Here is a 16,120-nt window from a genome sequence, read left to right on the forward strand (position 1 = left end):
CTTTTAAGGGGGATCCCTCAGGAGTTTTTTTTTTTTTGTAAACCTTTATTGTGCATGAAAATATAACAAATACGGGCCCACAACCGTCAGGCCGGCCACGGTACTTTGAGCACAAGTGCAAACAATATAATTCCTCAGCGGCACCAGGTTAAAGAGCAGCAATCAATTAACAGTACACTAGACAGATTCGTGTCGCCGAGAAACAGGAGCATTGAAGGTTAATTTTGATGTTTTTTGGTCTTAAAATATATAACAGTGAAGAGTAGAAACCAAGGAGAACTGAGTCCGTACAATTACTTCACAGCATGAGCAGGCAAGAGCATCACATGAAGCCAAACGTGAAAGCCATTCCCAGGCAGTATGGCGGGTCAGAGTAGAACAACAAGATCGTCAGTTAGCAATTACGCGCCATGTACAGAGCAGCCCACTCCCTACTAGTCCCTATCCCGGACCCAGAACAGAAATAAGGTAAGAAAAGCGCAGAGAAATAATAGAAATAAGGCCCATAGAAACCAATATAGAGAACTAAAACCTTCCCCCCACCCTACATCATTGCAGAGGCTATGGCCTACCCCCCCCCGCAGTGTGTCTGTCGCCCGCTAAAGAACCCGAAATATAGACAAAGGAAAAGAGAAAAGAAAGGGAAATCCCTAAGAAAGAAGAGAAAGAAATAGTAAATGTAACTTCTGAAATATAGGGAGGAAGAACAGAAAATTCTAATCTATAACTCCCAATAAAGAAGAAATGAGGGGAGGAGCCCACCAAACACTAAGTCTCTCGGACACCCCATCCATGCAGCAACACCCACCCTATTTGCCACATAAAGAGTATAGAATATGCAGTATGAAGTAAAATAGGGAGAGATCACACGTATCATATCAGCACGCACATAAAGAGTGTCCCGTCCCGAGATCCCACCCGCCTATCAAGTCTATTCATCACATCCCCTCATGTGTACCAGCAAAAACAATGAGCTGCGAACATCGTACAACGCAAGGAGAGTTACACTCGCACAATGTAGGGAAGCATTTCAATCTGAGATTTCGCCAGCCAGGAATGCACAGTCCACCAAAAGAAGTCCGCTAACCCTGGCCAGTCCGTACTCGCCCCCCCAGCCAAAACCCTCGTAGGGCAACCCCCACGGGCTGAACAAAGGGACAAGATGGCCGCCCTCGGCAGGGAGATGTTGTTCCAAAACAAAATGGATGGGTCCGTCCTCGACCAGTTCCATGTACCCTGCTAGATAGCGCCAGCAGTTGCTCCCAGTTCAGCGAAAGAATGAAAGTCAGAGGCAGGGCTAAATGAGCGCGGCCAAGCAGGCTAAATAGTTGCTGCGTCTGTGGCGCCATTACCAAAGGTAGCAAAGCCTCGAAGGAAACCATGAGCACTGGTAGAGGCAGAAACATTGTAGCGCTGGTGAAGTAAACGGGCATCAAATCGCGTCCGCCAACACTGCCGGGGAGCTGAAGTGTAAAGCACTCGTGCGGCAACAATGTAGCCTGGTCAGGAGTAAGGACAGACAAAGCGTCCCAATGAGAGAGGCAAATCGGCGGTGTACAATCCACCCCGGGCGTAGCAGCCTCAAGCTTCTCGTACAGCGATAGAAAGCCCACACGCATCCCTGCCCGCAAGTCGTGAATTGCATCGAGAATGGAGCCATAAGTTGGGGCGGCCGGGGGTTTCATCTTCGCCACGATCACAGGCGCGGTTCCCAAGGCAGGACAGTGCCCAGGGGACCTCAGCACAGTCCAGGTCTTATCCGAGGCAGCGTTGGCAATAAGTGCAGCCGGATCAGCCATCGCAGTAGCCCCACCGGGGGAAGCACAGGGGCGCGTGGGCGCAAGTACCACCAAGACCACAGGGACTCAGGTCGCTGTCCTAGCGCGGACCCACAAGCAGTGGGCGACCCGTAATGGAAGCCCCACGGTGATCACGACGGGTCGGGAGCAGGCTTGAGGGGGAGCTGCGGTGTTCAAATGTCCGCCATCATGAGGGTGACGCAGCGTACCTCACTTGTAGATCCCGGCAGCGGAGGCGCCCGTGAGAACTCCCGGTCGGCAGGCACACCGTGCACAAGTGAAGGGCAGGCGCAGATAGTAGCAGTTAGAGGCGCCAGTCAGGGCGCTAGGTTCACTCCGCCTCCGTAACCTCGGTAGCTCCGGCAGCCGCCATGCCAGCATCCCCGCCTGGGTCTCGGTCTCAGGGGTAGAGACGAACGCCGCAGTTCACTCGGCAGTACAGTGGGTTCCAGGCAGGCAGGAACATCAGGAGAGCACCAGTCAATTCAGCGCTCTGTCCCCGTCCCCTCGCTAGCATTCCGTGGCAGGATAAAGGTCAGGATTTCGGCGAGAGGAACAAAGGATCGGGGAGCCGAGAGACTACACGTCCGTTCCCATCGCCATCTTCCCTCAGGAGTTTTTAAAGTTTTCACCTCACTAGGGCTACTAGTTTCGGTGCCCCTAATCTGTTGATGGGGGTGCTTTATTTGACCGGGGGCCCTTTGGGTCTCACTGTCCTTCTTGTCCTCTGCAGCCCTGGGCTGAGTAAGGCAAGGTAGAGAGGGGCAGGTTACCTGCTCCAGACTGGGTCCCTCCTGAGAAGGGTCCACTGCCATCAGAGGCTCTGTCAGGCCAGGCCTAACAACCTCTGGGACAGTTCCTTCATCAGGTGTAAGATCAGTTCCCTGAGGAGGCTGATCCTTTCCTAAAGTCTGGTGGGAGGGAGATTTCTCTTCCTCCTCAATGCTCTCTGTTTGAGTGGAGTGATCCATCATTTCAGGCTTCACTACCCATGTATCAGTTTGAGTTTGGGCTGTGGCCATCACAGCCCCACCAACCTTTTCAGGAGGAGACTCAGTTTGGGTATGGGCTGTTACTAGTACAGCCCTGCTACTCTTTTCAGGAGGGAGGTTATCTAAAGATGGGGCTGAGGTTTGCTCAGCCCTCCCAACCTTTTCAGGAAGGACATCTTGGATTGGGGCTGTAGCCATCACAGCCCCACTAACCTTTCCATGGAGATTTACCATTCTAGAATGGGTTTGCTGTTCAACCTCAGCTCAGGCTGAGATTTCCAAATCATTACCCAGTAGGCAATCTACAGGCAAGTTTGCGGACACTGCCACTCTCTTTGGGCCAGTGACACCTCCCCAGCTAAGATTGACTACTGCCATGGGATGATTGGTTTCTATGCCATCAATGTTTGTCACCTGATATCTGGCATCAGGTAAAAGTTGCCTTGAGGGGACTAGACATTCAGCCACCATGGTGATGCTATCCCCTGTGTCTCTGAAGGCCTCAACTTTCAAGCCATTGATGAGGGGCTCCTGTCTATACTTGCTCAAAGTGTTTGGGCAAGCTGTGAAATTGGCAAACCCCATGCCAGTCTCATAGACAAGAGTATCTGAGTTAGGGGACCTGGATAGGCCAGAGTCCACCTGTCCTCCAAAAGTAAACCCACCCAAATTCTTGGGGGTGCTCCCACCACCTGGGGGACCACTGCTAACAGTGACAGGAGGTGTTGGAGCCTTACCTGGAGGTATATTCTCCTTATTGCCATTCTTGGGACAACAGCTATCTGTTTTGTAATGCCCCACCTGTTTACAGGTATGACAATAAGGCTTTTTCTGGGTTGTAGAAGTGTCTTGGGACCCACCCCCATTCTTGGAGTTTTGGGGAAGTCTTTTCCTTACTTTTATCCCCACCCTTCTCTTGAGGCTTGGTAGTCTCTTTCTTTTGGTCACCACCATGGTTCTTAGGCCTGATCCTGGTTCTGACCCATTTGTCTGCCCTCCTACCCAATTCTTGTGGGGAGGTCAGATCAGAGTCAACCAGGTGCTGATGTAGAAGCTGATTTTGACAATTACTTAAGATTTGCTCTCTCATAATTAAATTATACAATCCTGTATAGTCAGTAACCTTACTTCCCAGCAACCGGCCCTCCAGAGCCTTAGTGGCACATTCAACAAATTCAGACCAGTCCTGAGTCTGTGTCTTCTGGGTATCTCTGAACATTAACCTGTACTGTTCAGTGGTTAAGCCTAACCCATCAATCAGAGCACTCTTCAGGACCAGGTAGTTTCTAGAATCCCCATCACTAACTGTGAGGAGTCTGTCTCGGCCTCTACCTTCAAAGGAGAGCCACAAGATTGCTGCCCACTGCTCCTGAGGGATCTGCTGTACCATGCAGGCTCTCTGCATTGCAGTTATCCATTTGTGGATATCATCCCCAGCTTTGTAGGGGGGCACAATCTTACTCAGGTTTCTGTTATCAAAAGACCTGTCTTTATCCTTGTGGATATTGCTGCCACCAGTGGGTTCTATTACCCCACTCTCTCTAGGCTGTCTTGCTTTAGCAAGTTTCTCTTGGGCCAGGGCAACCTCTAATTCCTGCCTCTGAATCCTAAGCTCAGCCTCTCTCATCTTGGCCTCATGTTCCCTTCTCTGAGGGCTAGTCATCTCCTTCCTGGAGTGACCATGAGAGCCTCTAGAAGCATGGGAGTTGTTAGAGTCACCTGAGTGATTCCTTCTCCTCCTAGGCTTCTGGTTAAGTCCACCTGGGGGTCTGAATGGGTTGTTACCTGATTCAGTCCCAAATAGGCTTAAGTTAGCCTGGTTCAGTCTACTGACCAGCACCTGACTATTTCTGTCATCATCTGACTCACTGCTTTCCACCTCCTCCTCTTCTTCCTCTTCCTCTTCTTCCTCATCTACCTGAGGAGCTCCAGTGGTGGAGGCTTCCTCATCTACCAGGATGATAGGGGCAGGGGGGTCTACAGTGTCATCCTCTGAAGGATGGCCTCCTTCAGCATTCCCTGTGGGGTTTGCCTTAGAGGGCTTTAGAGTCTCAGACTGGTCTAAGAGCTCTCTTAGGTGGTCTGTGGTAGGGGAAGGCCCTGTCCTCAGACCCCTTAAGACACAAAGCTGTCTTAATTCCTTAAAGGAAAAAATAGCAAATTTGGATGGTGCCCTTGGAGGGTCACTCTCAACAGGGATGTTCCCAGTGGAACCCTCTGCTCCAGACATTGCTCTAGTGTGGGTGGATGTGTTGCAATCTACCTACACTGGTGTTTACCTACTAAACCTATCTAGTAGTTGTAGCTAGGGTGTGCTACTCCCTTTGCTCTACAACAACTTAGTTCAGTAGAACTTAAGTATACTAGTCTCGTTTTATATGTACCTAGCAGGTACCTGTATGATCTTTCAATTGATAATCTCAAAGATTGTAATGGTAAAACAACAGCAAGCTCAGATCCCAATCCGCTGCTCACCAATGTGAGAAGTTGGCCTGGTATATAATGCTCACTAATTCTTAGTGATCACTTTGTACCATGCCAAGCAACCCTTATGATGATGGTTGTAATTCAACCTTGTAGACCAGTTATCGTAGTGGTAACGTGGACAAAGCAGTCTTAGGCTAAACTCTGAAAGGCATGTGAAGCCAGCTGTAATACCATACACAACCCCCTTGAATACCAAATGAAAGGGACACCACACAGATATATATTGAAAATATATATTGATTTATTAACTATAAAATCCCCTGGACTCTTTATGAGCACAGAAGCACAAGCGTTAAATCACAAGACGGTTTAAAATACACAAAAGTTGCACAATATGGATGAGCCCTAGGGGCCACCTAAACCATATACTAAGAAAGTGGTATAAGAGATACCAAATGGAAAGGGAACAGGCCTAGGGCCTTGGGAATCACTGGAGCTATTCGAGACTAGCAGTGATTAAGTCGGGAAAGGCCCGCGGAACTCGGGTGCAGTGTTCAAAGTGCACGCACTTTCCAATGTAAAGTCTATGGTGCGTAAAAGTTACACAAAGTTAGTTTAAGGGCACTTCCGCTGAACCTAGAGGAACAAAACTTAAGACACAGACCCTAGAGGTGTGTACCAGTGTAGGGACACCGGCGTTGCAATGTTACCTCACCCACAGGAAGTGGGTGCACAGGGTCGAAGTGGCGTCGGGTTTTGACACGCAGGTTCTTGGCGCTTGAAGCTGAAGATGCTGCAGGCGATGTGAAGGAGAAGTGTCCGGTGGATCCAAGGGTGGATCTGAAGTGGTGAAGACCTGAAAGCAGAGGGGACAATGTTCAAAGTCACTGACCAGTGACCACCGTGGAACCAGATTGGAACCAGGCAAAGTCGGGTGCAAACAGGTGATGAGGTGTTGCTTCTCTCTGCAGCCACGTGGACACGAAGAGGTCAAGGACGTCCAGGAGTCGATCACGAGCTGTCCCTCGAAGGCTCTAGCTGATGGCGGTGTCGGCAACTCGATTGAAGCAAACAAGCCTTGGCTAATGCAAGCCACGGGGAAAGTGAAAAAGGCTTATTACTCGGACCAGCAAGGTCAGAGCGGGTACTCCTTTCTACAGAAGCGAGAGCAGGTCTGGAGCAACCAGACCCACAGTGTAAATTGTAGGTTTCGTCGCCAAGATGGCCGCTGATCACGTGACAAGCGGCCGGGATGGCGAGTCAAGTGGCACAAAGCAAAAGGGCCCCACGCAGATCGTGGAGATGCTGGAGGGCTGATCTTTGTTGCAAAAGCTCCCAACCTGAGTCACCATTGGCGGAGTTGGCTTCCCTCGGTCCAGTTACTAAGGAGGAAGTCTTGTCGGTGCTGAGATCTATGAAGAGCGGCTCCCCGAAAGACCCAGCACCTATTAAATATCTTAAACAGGTGTCATCTACTATTGTTGGCCCTGCTACGGACTTGATAAACCTGTCTCTCGCCCATAGGGTGGTCCCCCCCAGTTGGAAAGGGGCGGTGGTTAAGGCTCTTTTGAAAAAGCCTAACCTCGATCCCGCCGATCTCGCCAACTTTCGGCCTATCTCTTTGCTGCCGGGTATCAGTAAGGTGGCTGAGAAGCTGGTGAATAGCCGCCTCTCCAACTTCTTGGAAGCCAATTCCCTCCTGGGCGACTCCCAAACGGGTTTTCGCCCCGGTCAGGGGACCGACACCGCCCTGCTGGCGGTCGTGGAGAATGCGAGGAGCATGCTGGATTCGGGGGGATCAGTGGCAGTGATCCTCCTGGACCTCAGCGCTGCTTTTGACACCGTGGACCATCAGGTGCTTCTCCAACGGCTGTCAGGGGTGGGGGTCACGGGTTTGGCCCTCAAATGGTTCGCCTCCTTTCTGGAAGGTCGTACATTTGAGGTGTGGGAAGGCCAGGAAAAATCATCTTCTACCCCTCTCCAGTGTGGTGTGCCACAGGGCTCTTCATTGAGCCCTACCCTATTCAACGTTTACATGGCCCCCCTGGAGAATGTGGTACGGCCGCTGGGTATCAAAATCATCAATTACGCTGATGATACTCAGCTGGTGGTAGGCCTCTCCCAGTCGGCGTACCATCCCGACCGGCTGCACACGTGTCTTGAAAAGATCTACACGTGGATGTGCAGCTCAGCCCTAAAGTTAAATGGCTCCAAAACGGAACTGATGCTGCTGGGGAACTCCTCTCCATCTTTGCCCCCCAGCAGCTGGCCAGACTGTTTGGGACCTATGCCCCCCCCAAGCAGGAGATCAAGAGCTTGGGGGTATGGCTGGAGCAGGACCTATCATTTAAAACCCATGCCAAAAAGACTGCTGGCGTGTGCTTTGGCCTGCTCCGTTCAGCCCAGAAGATTCTGCCCTTGCTCCCAGTGGCCACTCGAAGGCTTCTCATCCAGGGACTTATCATCTCGCGGCTGGATTTCAGCAATGCGCTTTTCCTGGGCGCACCCGAATCTACCCTGAACAGACTGCAGCAAGTGCAGAACGCGGCTGCCAGGCTTTTGACGGGTCTCCCTAGGCGGCAATCTGCCCGCCCGGCGTTGAGGGCACTGCACTGGCTCCCTGTGAAGGACCGGGTGAAATTCAAGTCACTCTGCATCGCCCACAAAGTCCTGCACGGGGTGGGTCCACCTATTCTTGAGGAGATGGTCCAGCCCTATAAGGCCTCTCGTTCCCTCCGCTCTGACCACCAACATCTCCTTCAGGTTGGCAGGGTGAAAAAGGCAAAAACTGGGGGCAGAAGGTTTTCAATAAATGTGGCCTCCTTGTGGAACTCACTGCCCCTACAACTGCGCTCCGAAGCCAGTCTCTTCAGGTTTCGTAAACTTTTAAAAACTTTTTTGTTCTCTGTTTAATCCTTGCATTCTTGTAGCTGTGTTATGTTCTGATAAGCGCGGGGATGCCTATTGGTAACCAGGCGCTATACAAAACTCGGAATAATAATAATAATATAATAAATGCTGCTCGGTTGTAGGGCTTCTTAAACCCCAAAGCACAGAGTCAAGGGTGCCTCGGGTGCTGCGCAGTCAGCGTCTCGGGGGTCTTTCAAGATGTCCGCTCCCACGTCTCTCGGTGCCTCCACGGGTCCCTTCTTTGCAGGGACTGTGGATCGGGCTGTGAGAAATCTGGGAAGCTGGGTCTTGTCAGGCTCTGCACTCGGGCTCCGGCTGGAGGCGGCGGCAAAGCAGACGTCGAGGTGCTGGGTGATACCTGTGTTCACAGGGTGGCCCCTCCTAGGCCACAAGGGAGATTCTCTTCAGTCTTCTGTGCAGCAGAATGTCGAAGTCCAGTCTTCTTCTTGTTTAAAGTTGATTTCAGGATGATCTGCTGTGCAATGGCACTGCTCCCACTCTTATTCCCAATCTGAGGGGTGGATCACCTACTAGGTCCCTCCTCTGGGTGGGACCAGGGAGTGGTTACACCCCCTCTCCTTTGTCCAGCTCCTCGCCAGGACTGGGGCTGGAAAGCCCCAGAACCGGTTTGGGCTGGCTTATGCACAGGGACACCTTGTGTGCCCCAGGCATGTCTTAATCTATTCAGCCCTGTCCTACCCAATACACAAAACCCTGTCTGGGGTGGTGCTCGCACCTCCCCAGGCAGGAAACCCTTTGTCCAGGCCCTCCTCGCTGGAAGGACTCCCAGCAGCAGGAGGTCAGACATGTGTCTGTGGTGGCAGCATCCATTTTGTGATGCTGAGGCTCTGGTTAACTTTAACCGGGGTTCAGGCTACACACATGTCGTGTCCCTCTATAAGGGTGGAATGCTATCCCCATCGACAGAACTGTCGAGGGGATAGTATTCCAATTCGTATGACACCTTACTCGACATGTTTTGATAAAGCCAAACCAAAGATAGCATATAACCGCGAGGATTATAATGCACTTAAGAGTATATGGTATGGCAATATCCCGGAACAGCTTAGGGAGTGGTTCCTGACAGCTGCAGACAGGCTCAGCTCACGCTAGAGCACCATCTCACATATTTCCAAGCACTCTGTCTCCAGGATTGATGAGGCCTTCCATAGGAGTGGCTGATAAATGTGCTGGACTTGTAACTAGGAACTAGGAACATATGTGTCCAGTTTAGGGTTAGATATAGGGATACTATATCTAAGCAAGAGGTGATTACACCAACTTACCCCAGCTGAGTGATCAGCCAGTTGTGTCAAATATGGAGGCCAGGCCAGGGGTGGCACAATACATGCTGCAGCCCCTGGTAGGCCTTGGCTACACCTATGCCCTGGGTACCTATGGTACACTGTTACAGGGGCCTATAAGGTGAACCAATTCCAATTGTGTTATGCACCTAAGGTACATGGAGTCCATTTTAAGGAGAGAGCAATCAGCCTGGGGCCCTGAATAGCAGGATCTCAGGCCAACTAAGTCAAAAACCAGCTAAACACCAGGCAAAAAGTTTGGGGGTAACCATAGTCAGATATCAACCTTCCTACAGGGAGGGCAGCGAAAGGGAGTGTGGGAGGGAATGTGTGGAAGGGAGTTAGAATACATTTTCAGGGTGAGGGGTAAAAGGGTAGTGCGGAGTGGTTTTGTAGAAGCAATGTCAGAGGGAAAGTTAGGGGTTGTAAGTTTGCGAGGAAAGCATCTATGGCTGTGGTGGTGAGAGAGAACTTGAGGGGATAGAGGGAAGCCAAGGGGGGGGGGGGGGGGGGGGGGGGGGGGCAAGCCAGAGCTGAGGTAGGAATTTGTGAGCGAAAGTAAAGACTGAGTTAAAATGAGTGGGCAGGGGGAATGAGGGTGAGGGGAAGGCATATGGGGGCATTAATTGAAGATGTAAAGGGAAATCAAACCAAGAAAAGAGGTGGAAGTGAGAGAATCTCGATGTGAAACAGCTGGAGAAGGTCAATAGGCTGTGGGGTGGAAGGAGAGGAGGGAGGCATAGTCACAGAGGAGGGGGGAAGTGAAAAAAACAAGCGCAGCCGCTAAACTGAAATCGACTGCGCTTTGTTTATGATCCACAACGAGGAATGCAGCTGGCACCCTGAGTGCCGCTGCTCGCTCCCGACAGCGGGAAGCCGTGGGAGTGAACATTTACAGAAAAGGTGGGACATGCACCAGCCTTAGGCCAATTGCGTGCTTTCATTTTTGAAAGCCAAACGCAAAGGCCAATAGAATGTGTGGAAGTTGAAAAACCACACAGACAAGTTTTGAGAAAGTCCGGAGTGATTCCAACAAGAGGCTTCCCCATAGAGCAGCGCATGCGCGCTGCTCTAGGCTCGACCTAATGAGTGTGCGTATGTGGGTTGGTGGAGGGATAGATTGAGATATGTATGCATAGGTGAAGATTAATGTAAATCCTTTCTGGCTCTGGTCTCCAATCATTCATTCATTCATTTACAGTTTATTTAAAACTACAGAAAATGCATTTATTATATTTAAATTATTTAAATATTTACTTCCAAATTATGTTAATAGTGCTGTAGTATTTTTACGTTTCGCGAGCACAAAGCTTGCAAAATTACTTGTAAAAAAATATTTTGGGGAAAAGGTATTACAGCCTGCCTATTGCTTATTTCTTGCTTTTCTTTGCACTCTCATTTCCTTACTTTGGTTTGGTTACAGTGTGTGATTTCTTCTTAGTTTCCTGTTTACCTTCATTTGTTTGTGTTTTCTCTGGAACCTCTTCCTTTTGGGGGATTCATCTGCTGCTTTCAACACTGGATCTACTTTTGTCCCCCATCCCCTGCCCTCTTCCTGCTGTCCTTAATGCCCCACCCTGTCCCTTTTCCCAAAACCCTTTCCCCCTACTGTCCCTTGTCCCACACTACCACACCCCTTTCCTGGTGTTGCTTGTCATCCTCCTACTCCCCCATGCTGCTGGTATTTTTCTGTACATGTTGCACAGCAGCACAGGCTCTGTGCAATATGGCTTATAGGGAAAAAAGCACTATGACACGTTCAACACTGATCCGCTGGATGTCCCCATACTATATGCCTGAGGTTGAATTTTAGTTACAGGTTGAATTGTTCATAGACTGACTGCAACAATCGATGTCTGTCTTTCATGAGTGGGTCAACCGCTTCCAGCAACACCAACATAGATAAATGGACTTTAGAATACTGGAAACCCGGAAACCAGATAAATGTACTGTGAGAGCTGCGCCACCACATGGAGAACTATCACACATACACACTCACCTGCACCTCTGCTAACTACAACTAGGCAGGTGCATTTGCTTGGTCGATGAACATATGATGTATTGTTATGATAGTACTAATATGACTAAGAAGAAACAAAAATCAGTTAATGCCAATAAACAAAGTTTTTAAAAAAAAATATGTAGCTGAAGGATATATGTAAAGAGTGATGTGCGGTCAATGTCATCTCCAGGTTTTTTTGCGGCCCTGGCAAGACATATTGGGGCACATGCATCATTGCTTTTTGCAATCGCAATTTTTGCATTTGTGATGCATCATCCCAAATGCAAAAATAGCTATTTAAGTAATCTCAAAATTTTGCGATTACTTAAATTGTGATTGCATTTAGGGAATCGCAAATTGTAGTTGTAACGACTTGCGTTGTAAAACCTTTATTGTAAAGGCATGCGTGGAAAAAGCATGCGTTGTAACGACATACATCCAATTAATTGGGATGCAATTAAGGTATTGTAATCATATTTGTAACAAAATAAAAAGATAACAGTTGTTTAAGAAAAACTTGTTAAGTGAGAAATGGTACTACAAGATTAATAGCCATATGTTTCCATGCAACTTTTTTAACCACACAACAATAGTTAAACTAAACGTCTGTTTAATAAAATATCTCTTTCAATGACCAAGAAAAACAACGGAGTCCAAATTCACCTTAAAAATCCTAGTGAGATGAATGTGCTTGTTTTTCCTTACATAGCTCCTGAAATCTTGGAATTATGTTTGAGTTCGCAACACGCATTTCTTTTTCAAGGTTCATTTTTGCCCTATATTTTGACTTTATGACTGCAACTGCTGGGAAACCAGCTTTACAAAGGTACGAAGTAGCAAACGGGATCGAAACATGCAGGGCTCTCTTGCTTATCATTGGGTATTCATCTGGCACCAGAACTCAAGCAGTGACTGAGACTGGAACCTTACTTTCAATGCTGAGTCACTTGAAACATCAATAAGCTGTTCTGCTTCCTCATTGTTGAAATGCTGAGGTATCTCAGCATTGAAGGGGTCTCCCACCCATTTTATTGGCTCTACTTCATCCTCTGGAAAATATTTGTCAAGGTAAAAATGCAGTTGAGACAAATATTGAACAAAAACTGTCCTCAGTTCCTCCTTTAACGCCATCTCATTGTCCTGCAGAAACTGGTCCAATGAAGGAAAACATTTATAGTCACCTTTGCTTACACTGCTTTTCCAAAGCAGCATTTTCTTTTTAAAGCCTGAAACTTTGTCTGACAGTTGCAAGATGTCAGTATTATTGCCTTGCAAGGACTTCTTCAGTGCATTTAGTTTTTCAAATAGATCAGAAAAAAGCCTTTTGTAGTAGAAAGTCTGCATCAATAAATTTGTCAGCAAAACAATGTTCGTCATCGTGTAGATATGAGTATATTTCATTCCTCAGCTTCTACACTCTAAGCAGGGAGTTACCAGGAGACAGCCACTAAGAACTGCTGTAGAACAAGAGGCATGAGTGTTCGGCACCCATGTCCTCACAGAGTTTAGCAAAAAATCTTGCTTTTTTGGTCTTGTTTTAATATAATTTACCAACTTGATTACCTTTTTTAGAATATCATGCATTTCTTGACTGAGGTTTTCTGCTGCCAGTGCTTCTCTGTGTATTATACAGTGTGTCCAAACAGAATTAGGCGCTTTTGAACGTATGCAAGCTTGAAGTCCTTGGTAGCATCCTGCCATTGAACGACCTCCATCTGTACAAGCTCCAACACATCTCTCACAGACAATTTGATTCTGTTGCACAAAATCATCCACAACCGCATACAAGTCTTGACATGCAGTTCCACCTTTGATTTCTTTAAAGAACAACAAATCCTCAGCAATTTCTTTTTCATTGCCTCTTAGATTACAGATGAGCTGATTGTTAATATCTTCAGCCATATAATTTATCCTCCGGCTGATAGTATTATTAGGAAGAGGCACTTTCAGCAGCTGTTTACCCGCATCTTCGCCGAGCATGATTGTTACCATATCAACAGCAGCAGGAAAAATCAGCTCTTCTGCAACTGTGTTTTTTTTTACTCTGCAACTATATAGGCCACTTTATATGAAGACAGGAGGATGTTACTATTAATTTTGGCTTGTTTTGAGAAAGTGGACTTTTGTAGTTGGGCTTCTGCAACTTTTCTTACAAAAAATTCCCTTGGCTTTCCGACCACATTTGGGTGAAGACTTTCAAGATGCTGCTTAAGTTTACTTGGAAGCATAGATTCCACAGCCAAAACTTTTAAACAGAATGCATTTTGAGGATGCTCCTCATTATTAACCTGAACACACGTGAAACCATAATCCAGATACCTGTCATCATACTTTCTGTACTTGGCTTTTCGTTTCCCATCCTCTTTTTTGTCAGAAGAACCAGCAACTTCACTTTGCTCAGACGAACTTGAACTTGGCTTTAGAAATCTCTTCATTGTCAGAAAGATGGAAATCAGTTCCACTTGAATTAATTATTTAGATGGAGAAGAGAAGAATTTACGCAAATATATAGGAAAGGTCTTTATCTGTAAAGTTCATGGCCTTCTTTTCTTTTCTTTTACTCAAGTATTTTCAGGTTTCTTCTGGGTCTCATCCAGTCTCCGCTGAATAATAAGCCAGAAATACAAAACATCCAGGTAAGACAAGTATAAGAAGAACTAAAGTTATTCTCCTTCTAATGATGGATCTATTATTTCTGTTATTTGCCTATAGTAGGCCATGATTCTGGTGACCATTTGGACTTATTATTCTTATTGGTACCCCGCACAGAAAGAGCATTCAGTTTTTTAATGAAATCTAAGATTGCACATTTTTGCAAACAATGAAGAAAGCCAAATTTCAGCTAATGTCTACATCAGACTGTGATTTGTAACAGCAAATAGCACACTCCAACATTTCCTGGGTCCAGCCAAGGACCTATCACAGTAGTACAGAGTACGCTACAGCACGGACATATGGTTTTTCATCAAAATCATGGCAGTAGTTTGATAATCAGTCCCATTCTCTGACATTACCAACCAATATCTGTTGTGTATTTTGCAATCAAGGCAAATAAAAAATGTACGGGTGCATGCCATTTGCTGTTTGTGCTCATTGCGATGGTTTTGGGTCAATGTTTTGGCATAAACGTGTCAGCAGCGAAAGGTAGAGCAACATTTACAGAAAAATTAGCCTGTTAATTTTACAAGTCCCGGGCCCCCGAGAGTAAGAATATACAGAACAATAAAATGGCAAATGGGAGGTTATCTGCATTTTAGTGCAACAGTTGCAACCAACAATAGAAAACATGAGCAACTCTGAAATAGTTCACATAAGCTGGGTAGAAACCACTTCACGTACCTGCTCGTTCTTCAACAATGGCTGTTCTGCCTGGAGGAACTGGTTCAGTGGGTTCAGCTCGTGAGATCGGCTTTCCCTCCGCAGGGTGCTTCTTCCCTACAACCAGGATTTTAAAGCAATGAGACAAATTATTAGTATTATTACTCTAGTTTTCTTTTACCAACCAAAGCTATAATTGTTTTTAATGCAGCATGCCATCTAAATAAATATTGATCTGTACATGCCTCAAATGGCAAATATAATTTGAAATTACTTTTACATTTATTCAGAGCCTCATTAATTATTATCCGTTCCTAAAGAAGTGACGTTTAACGAACAACGTGATGGTTGGAATGCATGAATTATTAATCTCATCCACTGGCAATCACTTTGCTGCTTCCCAATCCATTGTTTTTTTCCCAACAGAGATAAGGTGTAGCGGCAAATGCAGCAAAGCACGAATAATTTCTGCAAAGGCTACACACGCATCTAAGTAGCTTAATAGCAAATGCAGCAGAGCACATTCAAGTCATCGAAGCAAACACAAGACAGCACACATAGATGCACACAAACTCATGGAAATGCTGAAAATACAGTCCTGTACACACATACACATATACACACCATTGCAGCAAATGTAACAACACCCACACCAATTCAGCAAATGCTGTGGAGCACACACACCGCTGCAAAAATGCAGTGGAGCACATGTAAGTCGATGAAAAGGCAGCAGATGCAACAGAGAGCACACACATGCTCCAGTTATGCAAACTGTATCCCTGGTTCCAAACCCTTATTTATGCCAGCTGCTGCTTTCAGTAGCTTTTGGTACTGAGACCCACTCTGAGAAAATGGAACATTGAGTTTGTCAGTTGTAATCAGTATCACCAGCATTATTTGTACACTAAAAAGGCGGACTCCACGGAGCTCGTTAAATTAAAGAAATTGTGGTAATAAAGCTTAGGATTTCTTTAACGAGCTCCGTGGAGCCCGCCTTTTTGGTGGAAAAATAATGCTGGTGATACTATTATTATTTAAAATGCCATGCCGATCTTCTGCCCAACCTCAGTTTTTTACTTGAACTAGTCTTGATTGGCGCCATTTTGTTTCTAAACACAAAGTCAGAGCTTTGTGTGCCAAAAAACATTAAAATGGCTATCTCCTTTGGAAAGTTCCAGCCTTCGTGGAAGCATCAGGGGCCCACTGACTGCTGGAGGACACGACGGGTGAGGAGGGCCATAAGACATGAGAAACTGCTTGGCCCGAGATTGGGGAATGGCATGACGACAGTCTGTGAATACCACCACCGCATTTACGCTTTATTTCCCACCCTCCCTCTCACTCCTGGAGGGGGCTTGAGCTATCTGC

At 47.1% G+C, this 16,120-nt stretch overlaps 1 long non-coding RNA gene across 1 annotated transcript in view; it reads right to left on the minus strand.

The window, feature by feature from the left end:
* The window catches only part of LOC147712289 (uncharacterized), a 69,515-nt gene that overhangs the window by 26,401 nt on the left and 26,994 nt on the right, over nucleotides 1-16,120 (minus strand). The window contains exon 2 of the long non-coding RNA XR_015295744.1: nucleotides 14,774-14,869. This is a non-coding gene — a long non-coding RNA (uncharacterized LOC147712289). The remainder of the gene's footprint in view (nucleotides 1-14,773; nucleotides 14,870-16,120) is intronic.

Source organism: Lissotriton vulgaris, chromosome 5 (genome assembly GCF_964263255.1).
Source record: "Lissotriton vulgaris chromosome 5, aLisVul1.2, whole genome shotgun sequence".
NCBI classification, from domain to species: Eukaryota; Metazoa; Chordata; class Amphibia; order Caudata; family Salamandridae; genus Lissotriton; species Lissotriton vulgaris.